The following is a 14,638-nucleotide window of genomic DNA, read 5'->3' as shown; positions in this document are numbered from 1 at the left end:
CAAATCCTTCCCGGAAGCCAAATTGTAAATCGGACAGTACACCCCTATCCTCTGCCCACTGCTGGAGGCACTCAAGGATGACCCTACCAGCTACTTTACCCAATGAGTCCAACAGTGAGATGGGGCGATTGCAGGTAGGCTCCTGGCGGTCTCCTTTTTTAAAGATCGGGACCATAACAGACTTGGTCTAGGATTCCAGGAGCCCCTTTTTTGTGGCTGCCGCACACACCCTGGTCAGTATGGGGGTCCAAAGGTCCGTATTGTATTTAAAGATGTCCACCGGGACTCCATCGGGGCCCGGAGCTTTTCCGTTTTTACTTAATTTTAGAGCCATGAGGACTTCGGAAATGTCGAATTCTATTAAAATGGGGTAAACGACAGCTGGTATATCTTCACTTCCTGAAAGAGTTTGTTTCTTAAAGATTTTTGAAAAATGGGAAACCCAGGCTCCCTCTTCTATGGCCACTCCTATTTTTGGGAGATTATCGTCAGCTAAGAAGGGGGATTTTACTACTCTCCAGAAAGCCTCGCTGTTTTTGTTTAGAGCACTTTTATGTAGTTCGTCCCACAAGGCCTGTTTTAATTCGGCCTTTCTCTGGTTTCGGACAGACAGATATTCTTTTCTAAGGCTGGCAATTAGCTGTGGATCTCTATCTTCGTTATTCAGGGCCACTTTAAGCTTGGAGTGTGCCGAAGTGCAACTATGATTAAACCAACCTCTTATTTGAAGTTTCTGCCTTTGATTTTTTTGTTAGGAGGCCCTTAATGACGGTTAGAATTTTAGAGAAGTTGCTTATAACTTCCTCCTCTGTCGTGATTAAATCAAGGCATTTTATAATGTGAGGATAGGCTAATTTGATCACCTCTGCGGTGATTTGCCCGGGATTTATCTTCCCCCATTTTAAAGTATAACCATTTACCTGAGCCAGATGTAGTTTGTTCTGGTTCAGAGCTTTAGCTATCGTTGAGGCAAGGGATTGTTGATGTAATAAGTTGAGTTCTATCCTGATAGCAGAGTGATCGCTTAGTGTGTTTAATAGAACCTCAACATGCTTAGTCCTATTTAACAGACCATCTGATATAAGGATGTAATCAATAGTGGACTGGTAACCCCTCCCTACATATGTTGGTTCTAACTTTTTGGTTTTTGAGTTCAGATTGTTGGCTATTAAAAGGCCCAAGTCTGACAGAAGATCATTCCTGGCTGTGCCCGATTTGGTATGACAAAAATGAGTAAGGGGGATATCCAGCTCATTAACCATTCCACCACAGTTTTTTCTAAAGTATGGACAGGGATGTAGATTAAAATCCCCTCCCCATAAAAAGAAGACAACACCTTTCCCTCCTTTCGTCTGTCTAAAGTTATAGAGTTTTTCATTAAGATTTGATATTACTCTCAGAAATTCTCCTTCCTCCAAGTTGTTATAGAAGTTAATGAGTAGGACGGTCTCATTTTTGGGTAGGGAAAGGGAAAGAAACTGGAAGTTTGCATCCAGTTCAAGAGTGGTTATTTTTAGTTGGTGAATGGTATTCGCTATATAGATAGTTAATCCCCCCTTAGCTCTGCTCATACTCCCAGCCAAAGCTGGAGAAAAGAACGTCCTAAAACCCAGAAGATGGAGTTCCGTTGGTGACCATGTCTCCTGGAGACATACAATTTGGTGTCTGTCTAGGAAACTTATGGCGAATCCGTCCTCAATCTTGGGGCGGAGACCGGCAATATTCCAAGACACAACACTCAAAGTTTGGGGATCCCTAGTTGGAGTTATTTGTGGTCCAGTATTACTCTCTGATTCCCCTTTTTTGGGGCTAGGGTGGTCTTCCGCCTGTGATGGTCAATCAACTAACTCAAGGCCACTATATCTATTCGACATTGGGATGCCACTCCAGCCTTCCCAAGATAGTGGTTCTCTATAGGGATCCCTATGATATGGTCCTCCCCAGTCGTCCCTTTCTCTACCCCGATGTCGAGGGCCTACTGTGTGCCAGGGTCCATCGTAATGATAGCCATTATGATGTCTCGGGGGGTAGAAGAAGGAAAGGCGCTTTGTTCCTATACCGCCAGTTGAGGTCGGGTGGTCCCATGAACAGATGTGGTCAACCAGTCTAGGATCATCAAAGGTGATAAGGACACAATCACCCTATATTGTTTTTTTGCCATGCCCTACCCAGGGGGCTCTTCTTACCATTAGGGTCTTGGTTGAGCAATAAGGAGGAGGTGGGCGATTTGCACTTAGCCAATGTTGGACCTTGTTCTTTAGCGACCAAGTTGCTTCATTTGTGTGATCTCCCAGTTCTGGTACGCCGGTCATTACAACTATAAAAGGACTGGCCTCCGGTGGAAGATTGACAGAAAATCTTCCAAAAGGGGGTCCACTATCCCACCCTCTGTTCGGTTGTGTAGCCAGTGTTTTTGGGCCCATGTTATTGTGTTCCGAATTAGTGTTAGTGGTGTTAATCGGGGTGTTACTTGGAGTATTTTCTAATGTCTTTTTTTTGGTCACTATGGTTTGGGCTAGTTTGGCTACTGGGGGGATTGGTTGTTTATTTTAAGCCGTGGAGGTTGCGGGTGGCTGCTTACCTTTCCTGTCTTTTGTACCCCTGATTTGGCTTAGTTTTAACAGAAGTTGTCAGTTCAGCTAATGCTTTTTCTATTTGTGCCATCTCATTTCTAGTGGTGTGAATAGTAGCTGAAATAGGTCTCCAATTTTTATTAGTAATTGTGCATTGGAATCGGAATTGTCATCTGTCTCCTTACCTGATGGGAGATCAGTTATGATTTCCCCAGTATTGGGTGCCGGGGTGTCATGTGGTGTTTGGTGAACAATCACATTATGGACTTCCTGATCTCCTCTCTATGGGGTAAGGGTTTGGGACTCTCCAGTCTTGTTAGGAACCTTATGTGATTTTTTAGATTTTTGGTTGTTTGGGACTGTAGGTTTTTTCTTTCTTATTGCTCCCTCTCTCCTCCCTCTTGACTGTCTTATTTCTACTGGGGTATTTTGAATCACTAGATCTGGGGTCTTTTTTAAGTCCAAGGATAGTTGTGAGTCGGAAAGCTGTGAGACCGATAGATCGACCGTGGTTGGTAGGCTATGCCTTTGGCCACAGGCTTCACTCGGTCCAAGGTCCCTAAGTTGATCCGACGTTCTTGCATCCGCCAGATGTCCCAAAGAGGACCTTTTTGCATTCGCTAAATCTTGGGACACTCTACGTTCTATCAGGGAGATACTCTGATTTATGAATGTATTCGCTCTAGTGATAAAGTTATCAATAGGACCTGTAATTTGCCCTTCCTTAGCGGCAGTTTTGCTTCTACTTCCTCGTGTAGACATGATGGACATTAGAATACTGCTTCACTTAAATCAGAGGGGGTGGATGTGTAGATATGCAGGCAGAACCCCAAGGTTGGTATAGGACAGTAAGGAAGAGTACCTAGACTTTTTTGAGGTAGAACTGGATGATCAAACTTTTTAGGGGGGTGGCCCAGCCCGGTCTATAACGGTCTCTAACGGGCTACAACGGGCCCGCCCTTGGCCCGGGCTTCGCTCCGCGCTTCGTCCCGCGGTGGCGTGCTGGGTGTGGCTTAAGTAGAGGGTGAGGGAGGAGTTGCGGCAAGAGGCAGCAGGTGTACGTGGTGTTGAAGCGCACTGACCTGTGGTCCTCGCAGTCCCGAGCAGCAGTTGCAGACACGGCAGCAAGAACTCCAGTCCCGCAGAGACGGCAAAGAGAACACTAGTCCCGCAATGTAGAATCCAGTGGGCAAAGTCAGCTCCCAGCAGCAGTTAGCTTGAGTTCAGACTACGAGCGGCCCCCGCAAAGCGGGGACCGCGAGTTGCTTTAGCAGGCAGCAGGCTGGGCAGGGAGGAGCTGAGGGAAGAGGCACAGGTGTGCGTGGTGTTGAAGCGCTCTGACCTGTGGTCCTCGCAGTCCCGAGCAGCAGTTGCAGACACGGCATCAAGAACTCCAGTCCCGCAGACACGGCAAAGAGAACACCAGTCACGCAATGTAGAATCCAGTAGGGCAAAGTCAGCTCCCAGCAGCAGTTAGCTTGAGATCAGACTATGAGCGGCTCCCGCGAAGCGGGGGCCGTGAGTCGCTTTAGCAGGCAGCAGGCTGAGCAGGGAGGAGCTGGGGGAAGAGGCAGCAGGTGTGCGTGGTGTTGAAGCGCACTGACCTGTGGTCGTCGCAGTCCCGCAGTCCCGAGCAGCAGTTGCAGACATGGCAGCAAGAACTCCAGTCCCGCAGACACGGCAAAGAGAACACCAGTCCCGCAATGTAGAATCCAGTAGGGCAAAGTCAGCTCCCAGCAGCAGTTAGCTTGAGTTCAGACTACGAGCGGCTCCCGCGAAGCGGGGGCCGTGAGTCGCTTTAGCAGGCAGCAGGCTGGGCAGGGAGGAGCTGCGGGAAGAGGCAGCAGGTGTGCGTGGTGTTGAAGGGCACTGACCTGTGGTCCTCGCAGTCCCGAGCAGCAGTTGCAGACACGGCAGCAAGAACTCCAGTCCCGCAGACACGGCAAAGAGAATACCAGTCCCGCAATGTAGAATCCGGTAGGGCAAAGTCAGCTCCCAGCAGCAGTTAGCTTGAGTTCAGACTACGAGCGGCATCCCTGTGCTTACTACCCTGAGGAGGTATTGAAGGAACAGTTATGAAATATAAAATGTAACTATGTACATTCTGGGTATTACTAAAATCTATATTTTGGAATCACCATTTTATCTTAAAACGTTTTGCGCGTTTTGTAGCAGTCTTTCTTTTACTGTGTGTAATGCAATTTTAAATAATGACTTACATATTCACAATGCTTTCTGTCATGGGCTGTGATCTCTTGGGGCTAAAAATACACAATTCACTATTCTCCACTGCACCAACCAAGATGGCTGTCTGGTTACACACAGACCCCTGCAGTGCATTAACTAATAGAGGTTTCATAATGCACGATAGTGCATTTCCTACTGAGAAACAACTTGTTTTTGTTTATCATTTAAGGGGTACGTTATTTTACATGTGTCTACCTGATGGTGAAAGACCAAAATAACGTACAGAATATATTTTTAGCCACGACTTTGACTCCGCCACCACGCTCACTGCCCCCATCCCCCTTGCATGCAGCATCATAGTTCCTTTTCCTTTTTTTAAAACACTTGGACCGCTGCCACATGTAAATAGATTTTGGATAGATGCAACAAGAAGCCTTGAGGATATCACATATTTTCAACAGGATTGTATGCTATTTTATTTGAGATATGTTGCCAACGTGTCCAAGTCGGTTCGAAGTTTAACTGCTCCATTACTGGCCCTGACTAAACTAGAATAGCAGTGGCATGCACCAAAGGCCCCAAGCCCAAAACTCAAGACTAGCTTAAGGACGCAACAACCTTCTGACACATTTGTTAAATTACAACCTATCACATCCAAGCCTTAGAGACGTTTAAAGGCATGGGCAAAGCAGGACATTGCCTAGTGCCCCCATAACTCAAGGGGCCCCTTGTGAAAGTGAACTTTCTCTGTATTTCAACTCTGTCTAGTCTATTTCACTGTCTCTAAACCTCTCTCCCTGTGCCTACTTCTACCCCTGACTAGGTCCCTCTACCCAGTGTTATCTTAAGGCATTTTGAGATTCAAGCCAAGAGATATTTTAACTGTTGTGTGACCCTGGTAAAGATTAAAACATAATTTCTTAATGTTTCGTATGACGGAGGGCATGAAATGCATAATCAAATTAAAATGTGTTCCATACATCGGCCCCCAAAATATTTTTTGCCCGGAGCCCCCACAGAGCTTAACATGCCACTGCCAGGCCCAGTTTGGGGACTTTTCAGGTATTACTGGCTCAATGCCGACTCCTCTGCTAATAATTCAACAGGTTAAAGAGTACATTACATATGCTGTAAACAATGCATATTGAACCAATGTACTGATTGGGCGGGATGGGCGAACTCAATGTTGCATTTAACTAGAACTGTTTATTGGGCTGTGACTCCGTTGCATTAAAGCCTCTCTTGATATATTTTGAATTATGATGTGAGGTTCTTTAAGGCCTTCTTACCTCCCCACCCCTTAAATTAATATAAGTGCCTTTGGCAGCCCAACAGACTTATGGGGCAGCATTACCGGCCCCATGGATTTGATTTACTCTATTGAGTCACTGCACGTAGCATATGGGATTGTCTTACATCTTCATGTGTTTTTAAACTGCTCTGTTTTGACACAAAAAGCCCCAATAAACATTTGAAAAACTAGATTTTATAGGTTTGATATTTTCTTTCATCGGGTGTTGGCCTCCACCAGGGAACAAAAGGCAGAGAGCAATAAGGCCCGGGCCCGGCCCTCTCTAGAATCGGCGCCAACCTGGAGCACCTCCAAGCACGGACAAAGTACGTCGCCATGTAAATATCACCTGCAGGCACCGTGCTCAGTGAGAGAGATCCGAGCCGCAGGAGACAGGACTGCTTGACGAAGCGAGCGTCTCTGAAGAGGTATTGAGATGAAAAGCGCGCGCTACCGCTGTCGATGCTGCAGGTGCTGACCAACATTCCATTTTTTGTTAAACTAGGAGTTTGAGCCGCATGCGAGCGCGAGCCCAGCACGGGCGAGGTCAGTGCGCGCGAGTCCCGCTCAGTGCGCTCTAGCCCCGCTCGGGTGAGGTCAGTGCGCGCGAGCCCCGCTCGGTGAGGTCAGTGCGCGCGAGCCCGGCTGCTCGGTGAGGTCAGTGCGCGCCAGTCCCCCTCGGGTGAGGATAAATGCGCGCGAGCCCCGCTCGGGCGAGGTCAGTGTCGAATCTCCCACTGGACCGAGACCGGGCCTTACGCCCCTCAGACCGTCGGCTCCTCCCTTCCATTTTCTCTGCATGGGGCTCGAATGAGCAGAGACGTTTTAAGGCATGGGCAAGGCAAGGGGGCAAGGCAAGGGCCCAAGCCTTTCAGGAGGCCCTCTGTGGGAGCCACCTTGGTCCTGTAGAGAGTATTGCCCTGATGATCTTGAATATTTCTTAAACAGATTGTCATTTTTAATGTGGGTGATGTAGGAGAATCTGTTACAGTCATTTTGCATAGAAATGTGTTAATGTTTCATGCCAGATCCATCACATATGAAAAACGTAAGGGCCTCACAGAGATCATTTGCAGTATTATTAAGGAACTGCTGTGGTGTTCCAATATGGAAAACACACGTCACTATATCTGAATATGAGTTGAACACATTAGAATTTGGACGATTATGCCTGTTCACTGTCTGTGACCTGGCCAAAGAGGGCATAAAAGAGCTGAAATTGAATCAAAGTAAAACCAGTTCTAAAGAATGCCCCCCAAAATATGTGCTGCGCAGACCCCCCCCCTCCCCCATCCTTAAAATGTTCCTGCGAATGAGTAGCCTGCCTTGGGTATAGGGGTTTCGTCAAGGGCCTGATCGCATGCTTTATGTACTTAACTTACACGGTATAGCAGTTCACAGCCATGTAGACTGGCGAGCGAGAAAGGTTTCCGTAATTATTAACCCGGGGAGCCTACAAGCAGCGGTCGACGTGCCCTTAATATTTTATTTAAAGAAACACTGTTCCTTACTTTTTGTGGGAAGAGTAAGACAACCTTCCCAGGGCGTTTAATGCCGACAATTGTAATGTTTCAGTTGAAGCGTAAGTAATGACTTTAAAAACTGTTGCTAAGAGTAGTTTGTTTTTACCAGTGTTCACACCTGTATTTGTCTACACAAAGAATTGAAATGGTTATTTATGCTAAATAGCAAATTTATAGTGCGGCCCACGGCTGCAGGTCTTCCTCCACTGCTGCTGGCTTTAAACTTTTGTGGAAAAATAAACCTTTCTTTAAAGTTAAAAGCCAGCAGCAGTGGAGGAAGAACTGCCGCCGTGGACCCCGCACTATAAAATGCTATTTAACATAAAGAGCCATTTCAATGCTTTGTAGACCACTACGTCTCTAAATGGAGGGGTTTTGTCCTACGAGTCCTGGCTGGACAAGATACGTTTAGTAAAGAAGAAAATGCCAGGGCTCGAGTTTAACAAACCAGAGCTAATTTATTCAGCTGGTGTGTGCCTTCTTTTCATTATTTCGAGAAGGTATGCATTTGTCATTATTCATGCATTTCAAAACAATTTTTCATATTTCAACAATATACAGAGGCTGAAAATATCCCTTTTCCTGGGGATACAAATGAGCGCAATATTTCATACATTTCAATACATTTCAAATCAATATGTGCAGACAAAAATAAATGAAGAATAATTCATAGACAGTTACACTTTCATTTTTCTCATGAAACAGGCATTGAATCCTGTGCACCAAAATTAATTTAGGTACATTAATTTTTGTATTGCTATACTGTTGTGTGCCTACAGCCAAATAGCCGACGCGTTTCCAAACCCTTCTTTTAATCTAATGGGTTCTTCCTCAGGGCCGGGCTGTGTACCTAAGGTGCAAAATTGGGGACATTTAGTATCTCCTTTTTCTAAACTCTTTACTTAGCTTCATATACAGGCAAAGCCTGTGGAATTTTACCTTGTGTGACAGGTTTGCTGACTGCTGCTTTCAAGCACGGGGCATCAGGTAACCTTGAATTTTCACCATTACCTAGATGTGGTTAAGGATGGGCGAATATAGTGAATATATTGGGTTTTGTTAAGGATGGGCGAATATAGTGAATATATTGGGTTTTGTTAAGGATGGGCGAATATAGTGAATATATTGGGTTTTGTTAAGGATGGGCGAATATAGTGAATATATTGGGTTTTAAATAATATATAAACAGAACTCGATCTAATGTTTTACTTGTGGAACTGATTCCAAACCTTTAAATATACAGATCGGAGTCACCGCGGAACGCACCGTACACTTTAACAACAACATCACTTTGAGACAGAGAATAACCGAAAAAAAACAAGTAAGTGTTAGCGCAGCCCTTACATAGATACCATTTGTACAAACAAGTGTGAAAACCCAATATATTCACTATATTCGCCCATCCTTAACCACATCTAGGTAATGGTGAAAATTCAAGGTTACCTGATGCCCCGTGCTTGAAAGCAGCAGTCAGCAAACCTGTCACACAAGGTAAAATTCCACAGGCTTTGCCTGTATATGAAGCTAAGTAAAGAGTTTAGAAAAAGGAGATACTAAATGTCCCCAATTTTGCACCTTAGGTACACAGCCCGGCCCTGAGGAAGAACCCATTAGATTAAAAGAAGGGTTTGGAAACGCGTCGGCTATTTGGCTGTAGGCACACAACAGTATAGCAATACAAAAATTAATGTACCTAAATGAATTTTGGTGCACAGGATTCAATGCCTGTTTCATGAGAAAAATGAAAGTGTAACTGTCTATGAATTATTCTTCATTTATTTTTGTCTGCACATATTGATTTGAAATGTATTGAAATGTATGAAATATTGCGCTCATTTGTATCCCCAGGAAAAGGGATATTTTCAGCCTCTGTATATTGTTGAAATTGTAGACCACTACAGCACTTACACTGGTACACAGCTGATGGCAGAAAAACAAGACTACCTGAATGTGAATTTTGCCTGGAGTGGTACGTTCCGGTATTCTTGTTTCAGGGGCGGCCTTAGGCATGTGCAAGCTGTGCACCTGAAAGGGCCACCAAACCCCAGGGGCCACCATGCCAATATATATCCTTAATATAATAATCCTCTGAGGATGGACACATATTTGCGTGGCGGCCCCTGGCAGGGATTTGGCAGCCTCCGGCTCTGTTCCACTTCCAAACTCCCTGCCCCCCCCCCCTCTTCACTGGCCTCCACGCTCTGCCCCACCCGGACCCCCTCTTCCGGGGCCCCCTACTTACGCTCCCTGCACAGGGCCGCCATGAGTCTAGAGCCGCCCCTGCTTATTTTTCTGCCATCAGCTGTGTACCAGTGTTCAGTGCTCTAGTGGCCTACAAAGCGGTACAAAAGGGGCTCTTTATCTTAAAGAGCATTTTATAGTGCGGGGTCCATGGCGGCAGTTGTTCCAACACTGCTGCTGGCTTTTAACTCTAAAGAAAGGTTTATTTTGCCTCGAGTAGCAGCAGTAGCAGCTACTGCCCAAAACACTTGGTGAGGCAGTGTGGGTGCGCATGGGAGGTGGGAAGAAATAAAATAAAACCATAAAATAACTTAATAATAATCTGCCGCTGCTGCTACTGGACGCCCCCTCGGTGCTCCTCTGCTCCCGACCCCACCCAATCACGACACTTCTCTCACATGAGAGCAGTGTTGTGCACTTGAGCAGTGCACTCTCAAATACACCATAATTGTATGGTTGACTGCCAGCTCTGCAGTAGTGCACATCCTCATGTCCATTGTACTAGAAACAAATTAAAGGATGCCAAATGTGTGTGATGCAAACAACTACAGCTACCATAATGCAATGGGAAACTAACAGCTTCTAACAAGCATAGCTATCTTAAACGTGTTTTACCTCTGCTTAGTCTGCACTAATCTGGTGAAATAATCAGATTATGGTTTATTTAGAAAGGGAGTTGGTTTACCCTATCACTTGTGAATATTGTTCCCTCCGGTTTAAGGAAAGGCCTTTTTTAGAGAGCAAGACTCATATTTTCCACTACTGCATGTGAACAGGTAAGGGTAACTAAGCCTTTTCAACCCACGTCCCTGAGGTCTCAGAGAATGCAGGTTTTTAGTCAGTCGGATGTTTAGGGACAGGCATTATTAGAAAGCTGATGAAGAAAGGGAAGCTTTAATGAGCAGTGACCCACCAGACTTAAGTGTCCGGAGGCTACAAGCTAGACTGGGGCATAAAGACGGGGCGGGGCACATGCCAGTCTGGAGTGTAAGGGGCCACAAACTAGACAGGGGCCCAAGGAGGAACAAACATACTGTGACTGAAGGTGTTACGAGCAAAACTGGCAGGTGACTAGGCAGAAGCCGACATCTGTGTGAGGGGGTCGCAGGCCAAACAGGAGTGTAAGGGAGGCAAATGCAAATTTGAAGGAAACGTGAGGCAAGGGCCTGATTGCAGTGTGGGGTGGTCGTGGGGGCATAGCTCATACTGAGGATACTGGCCAGGGTAGGGCATGTGGGAGGGGGTCACAGGAGGAGCAGCCCGCGAGTGGCACGATCAGGTAGTCCTGTTCTTCTGCCATCAGTACACATTCTTGAAATCTTATAAAGTGAGACTAGTAGACCCACATGGTAATGTGCTCTATTCTTGAAAACCTTGTATTGGCTAAAGGTAGCAGTGGCTTGTGGCAGACATTATGGAGCTAATTGGCCGCTATTTAGGACAGCTCACCAACCTACCTGTACCATATGCTGCAAGTCGGTAACATTATATTCAGTTTCTCCCCTTCATGAAGAGCTTGTATGCCCGTCTAAAAGAACATTAATTCTGCCTGTCACCTTCGCTATAATATCGTCTTTCTGGACAAAACATTACCCTTTCATGTCAGAAAAACATGCCCAGTGTTGTTTGAGTTGCAGTGAAAATTGAAAACCTTGGATCACTGCCGGCTTCCCTACTTAGCCAATTTGTGTGATCCTAGGCTGATATTTTCTTTCATTGACTCCCTTTTATTCATTGGTGTAAACCAGGAGAGGGCTAAAGCGGAGGACCTCTATTTCCCTGAGATAGTCTCAGATGTGTGTTCCATTCATACCTCTTCACTGCTCTCCCAGGCAAAAATGAAGTTGTGACAACTTATTGTGACAACTTATTGTTGCTTAGCTGCAACAAGTCCATCTAGAGTAGCAGATTACAGCTTTTGCTATCTTTTTCTTCTGCTTTATTTTAATAGTTTACATAAACAAGCAGAGAAAATGTTTTTTTTGCACTCCATAGATAAACGCTAAAATCTCATTCTGCATGTTTCCACTTTCTACACGTTCCAAACTACTCAAGCTTTTTTTTAAACTGACTTGTATTGAAGTGTTTCTAATATCTGTATGCAACACACATCCAGCTGGTTTTTGGTGTGTATAATTTTGAAGCACTAGAGATTTTATTTGTATTCTTCATGATTGCAAGCATACTCACTCTATCATATAAAAGCGATATGCACCAAAGTTTTAAGTGGTTTGTGCAAAAAGTGATGGTGTGACCATGTATTATATGGGATAAATACATACACCCTGGCGTACATGTTCGACCTCGGTCGCTTTTCAATGCTTTAATAATTTTAGCCAATTTAATTCAAAATTGTGCTTTAAATGCACTTTTGAAAAAAAAAATCCTCAGGGGCAGTGGGAACCTCCTATGAAAACCTTACTTGAGGAAACCTCCCTTGCTGAAAGTCAGATCGGCTATTTCATTGGGCTTTCAGTGGTGCTAGTTGAGGACGCAGGTGGAGCCAATGGAGGAAGTGGGTGGGGCCAGGGAAAGTGGGTGTGGCATCCTAAAAAAAATTGAGCACCTGGACTTAATATTATACAAATTAAGCACTGGACTGTATAATGCAGCCTGGTGGGGAACATGCAAAGTGTGCATGACTGCCTTGCCGGCCTGAGATGGCCGGCCAAGCAGTCATGTGCCCTTTGGAGTACAGCAACTACTCTACCTTCTGGACGTCACAGGAGTCAAAGCCCCACCCAACTAGGCCGGAAAAAAAAATGATAATAACAGATATAACTTCTGTTATTATCATTTTTTTTTACCCTGCTCCGCTAGCAGTGGGGCGATCCTCCTTCGCCTTAGCGGAGGAGCTGTCACGGTCTAGATCCTTTTACCTCTAGACATACTTTTCCTTCGCGGAGAACTCCACACAGAGGAAAATGGAATCTCCTGTGAAATGCATTTGTGTTTCTCCATGGGGAATATTATTTCTCTGTGGATACAACCCTCCCTTTACACCCCCAACACATCTGGGGGTGATACATTTCCCTTTCCACTGTGAAACAGGATTTATGTCAGCTTTTGGCTGATGTAAAAATACAACCTTATCCAAGTTATAAAGGAAAATGTGAAACATGAGAAGTCTGGGAATGTGCACAGACAAGGCTAACCACGCCTTGAAATGTCTGCAAAAGAGCTCAAAATATCACGCTTGAGTACGATTTATGGGTGTGGGGAACACTTCACCCATAAAAGACCTAATGGCTCATTGCATTTGTGGATGCTTACTATCCTCTTCACCTTTCCAAGTCGGCTTTCAGGGCTGGGTACAGCACTGAGTCTGCCCTTCTTGGTGTGACGAAACATCTTAGACAATACCTGGAAGAGGGAGGAAGAGCTGCGGTCGTCTTGCTGGACTTGAGCGCGGCATTCAATATGGTTGCCCATTCTATACTGGTTAATAGGCTGGAGTCACTAGGCATGAAAGGATCAGCCTCAGGGTGGCTTGTCTCCTTCTTAAAGGATCATATGTTATCGTTTTTTTAATCCAACGTGAATTCTCAAACACAGGCTTTGACTTCTGGTGTCCCACTGGAATCCATTCTAAGCCCTTTACTGTTCAACCACTATGTACACCCTTTTGCGGCTCTAATAGAGAGATGTGGACTCACCCTTTTCTCTTACACCGATGATACTCAAATCATTTTTTCCTTGTCTTTGGCACAAAGCCATGACCCATCCTTGCTGCACCTGGGTATGAGGAAAATTGCATCTTGGCTGAATCAAAACTCACTCACACTTAACAGTGCTAAGACTGAGGTTTTGGTTCTGGGCAACAACATCTCCCTTTGGGGTGCGAGTCAGTGGCCTGAATTGTTAGGGACTCCGACCACTCCAGTTACTAAGGTAAAAAACGTTGGCTTTCTTATTGATGCAAAGCTCCCTATGAAGCCGCAGATAGCTGAAGTAACTGCCACCTGCTTTGCCGTCCTTAAATAGCTGAAAAAGATTCTGTGGCTAATTGAAAGGCAGGCAAGGACTCAGGCACGCCGCCAGTATGGTGGTCGCGCCGGTACCCCGCTTCCGTGGGAGGCGGGGTGCGCCGTGCACAATAGTGACGTGGCGACCCGACCTCCCCTAGCCCCCACTGGCGATTGGCTGTTGCCCACATGAACCGGAAGCATTTACTAGTACTTCTGGTTTCGTACGTCCGGTCAACGTCAGGCAGGTCGGTAGGAACCGGCTTGCCCGACTCAGGATTATAAAAGGTTGGGGAGCGGAGCGAACAGTCTCTCTTTGCGCCGCTCCCCATCCTACAGATTGAAACAAAGGGTCAGGGCCTCAGTCGGAGGCCCCAACCATTTCTTTTTCTATTTTCTGTTTCTCCCCCTCTGACAGGTTTCGGCACGGGGGTAATTTAAAGCGCCTCGCTTATACTTGCTGCCGGGCAACGCGAGGAACACAAGAGGCATCAGCAGCAATCGGAGCTTGCAGGAGTGCTCCGATTTTCGCCCCGAATTTCTTGCTTTTGTTTCCAAATGCAGGGGCAGCCTACAGAGCAATGAGAGCATCGCTGGAGGGCAGCAGCATTTCTTCTTGTTTCCCGTTTACTGCGGGAGCAGTGCATGGGCATCGGTGGGGATCGGAGCTTCCGGAAGTGCTCCGGTGTTTCCCACAACTTCTTTTGTTGTTCTCCTACTACAGGGGCGGCGCAGAGAGCATCGCTGCATTGATTTTGTACAGCTGATCCTCGGGCAATAGCGGAAGGAGGGTGCAACCACGATCCGGGCTCATCTTACAAAAGTTTTGAGCTTTGGAGCTAAACAACGCAGGAATTT

The 14,638-nt window shown here is 45.9% G+C and overlaps 1 protein-coding gene across 2 annotated transcripts in view; it reads left to right on the top strand.

The window, feature by feature from the left end:
* Positions 1 to 6,371: 6,371 nt before the first annotated feature.
* The window catches only part of LOC147749101 (retinol dehydrogenase 7-like), a 141,110-nt gene continuing 132,843 nt past the window's right edge, over positions 6,372 to 14,638 (top strand). The window contains exon 1 of one of the 2 annotated variants that reach the window (XM_086966164.1): positions 6,372 to 6,479. The gene's annotated coding sequence lies outside the window, so the exon portion shown is untranslated. Of the gene's footprint in view, positions 6,523 to 14,638 lie in introns of both variants that reach the window. The other variant, XM_086966172.1, reaches the window with a different exon arrangement.

The sequence above is a fragment of the Lissotriton vulgaris genome, chromosome 1_1 (assembly GCF_964263255.1).
Source record: "Lissotriton vulgaris chromosome 1_1, aLisVul1.2, whole genome shotgun sequence".
Lineage (NCBI taxonomy): Eukaryota > Metazoa > Chordata > Amphibia > Caudata > Salamandridae > Lissotriton > Lissotriton vulgaris.
The sequence above is the reverse complement of the archived record's forward strand: the minus strand, read 5'-3'. Positions and strand labels throughout refer to the sequence as shown.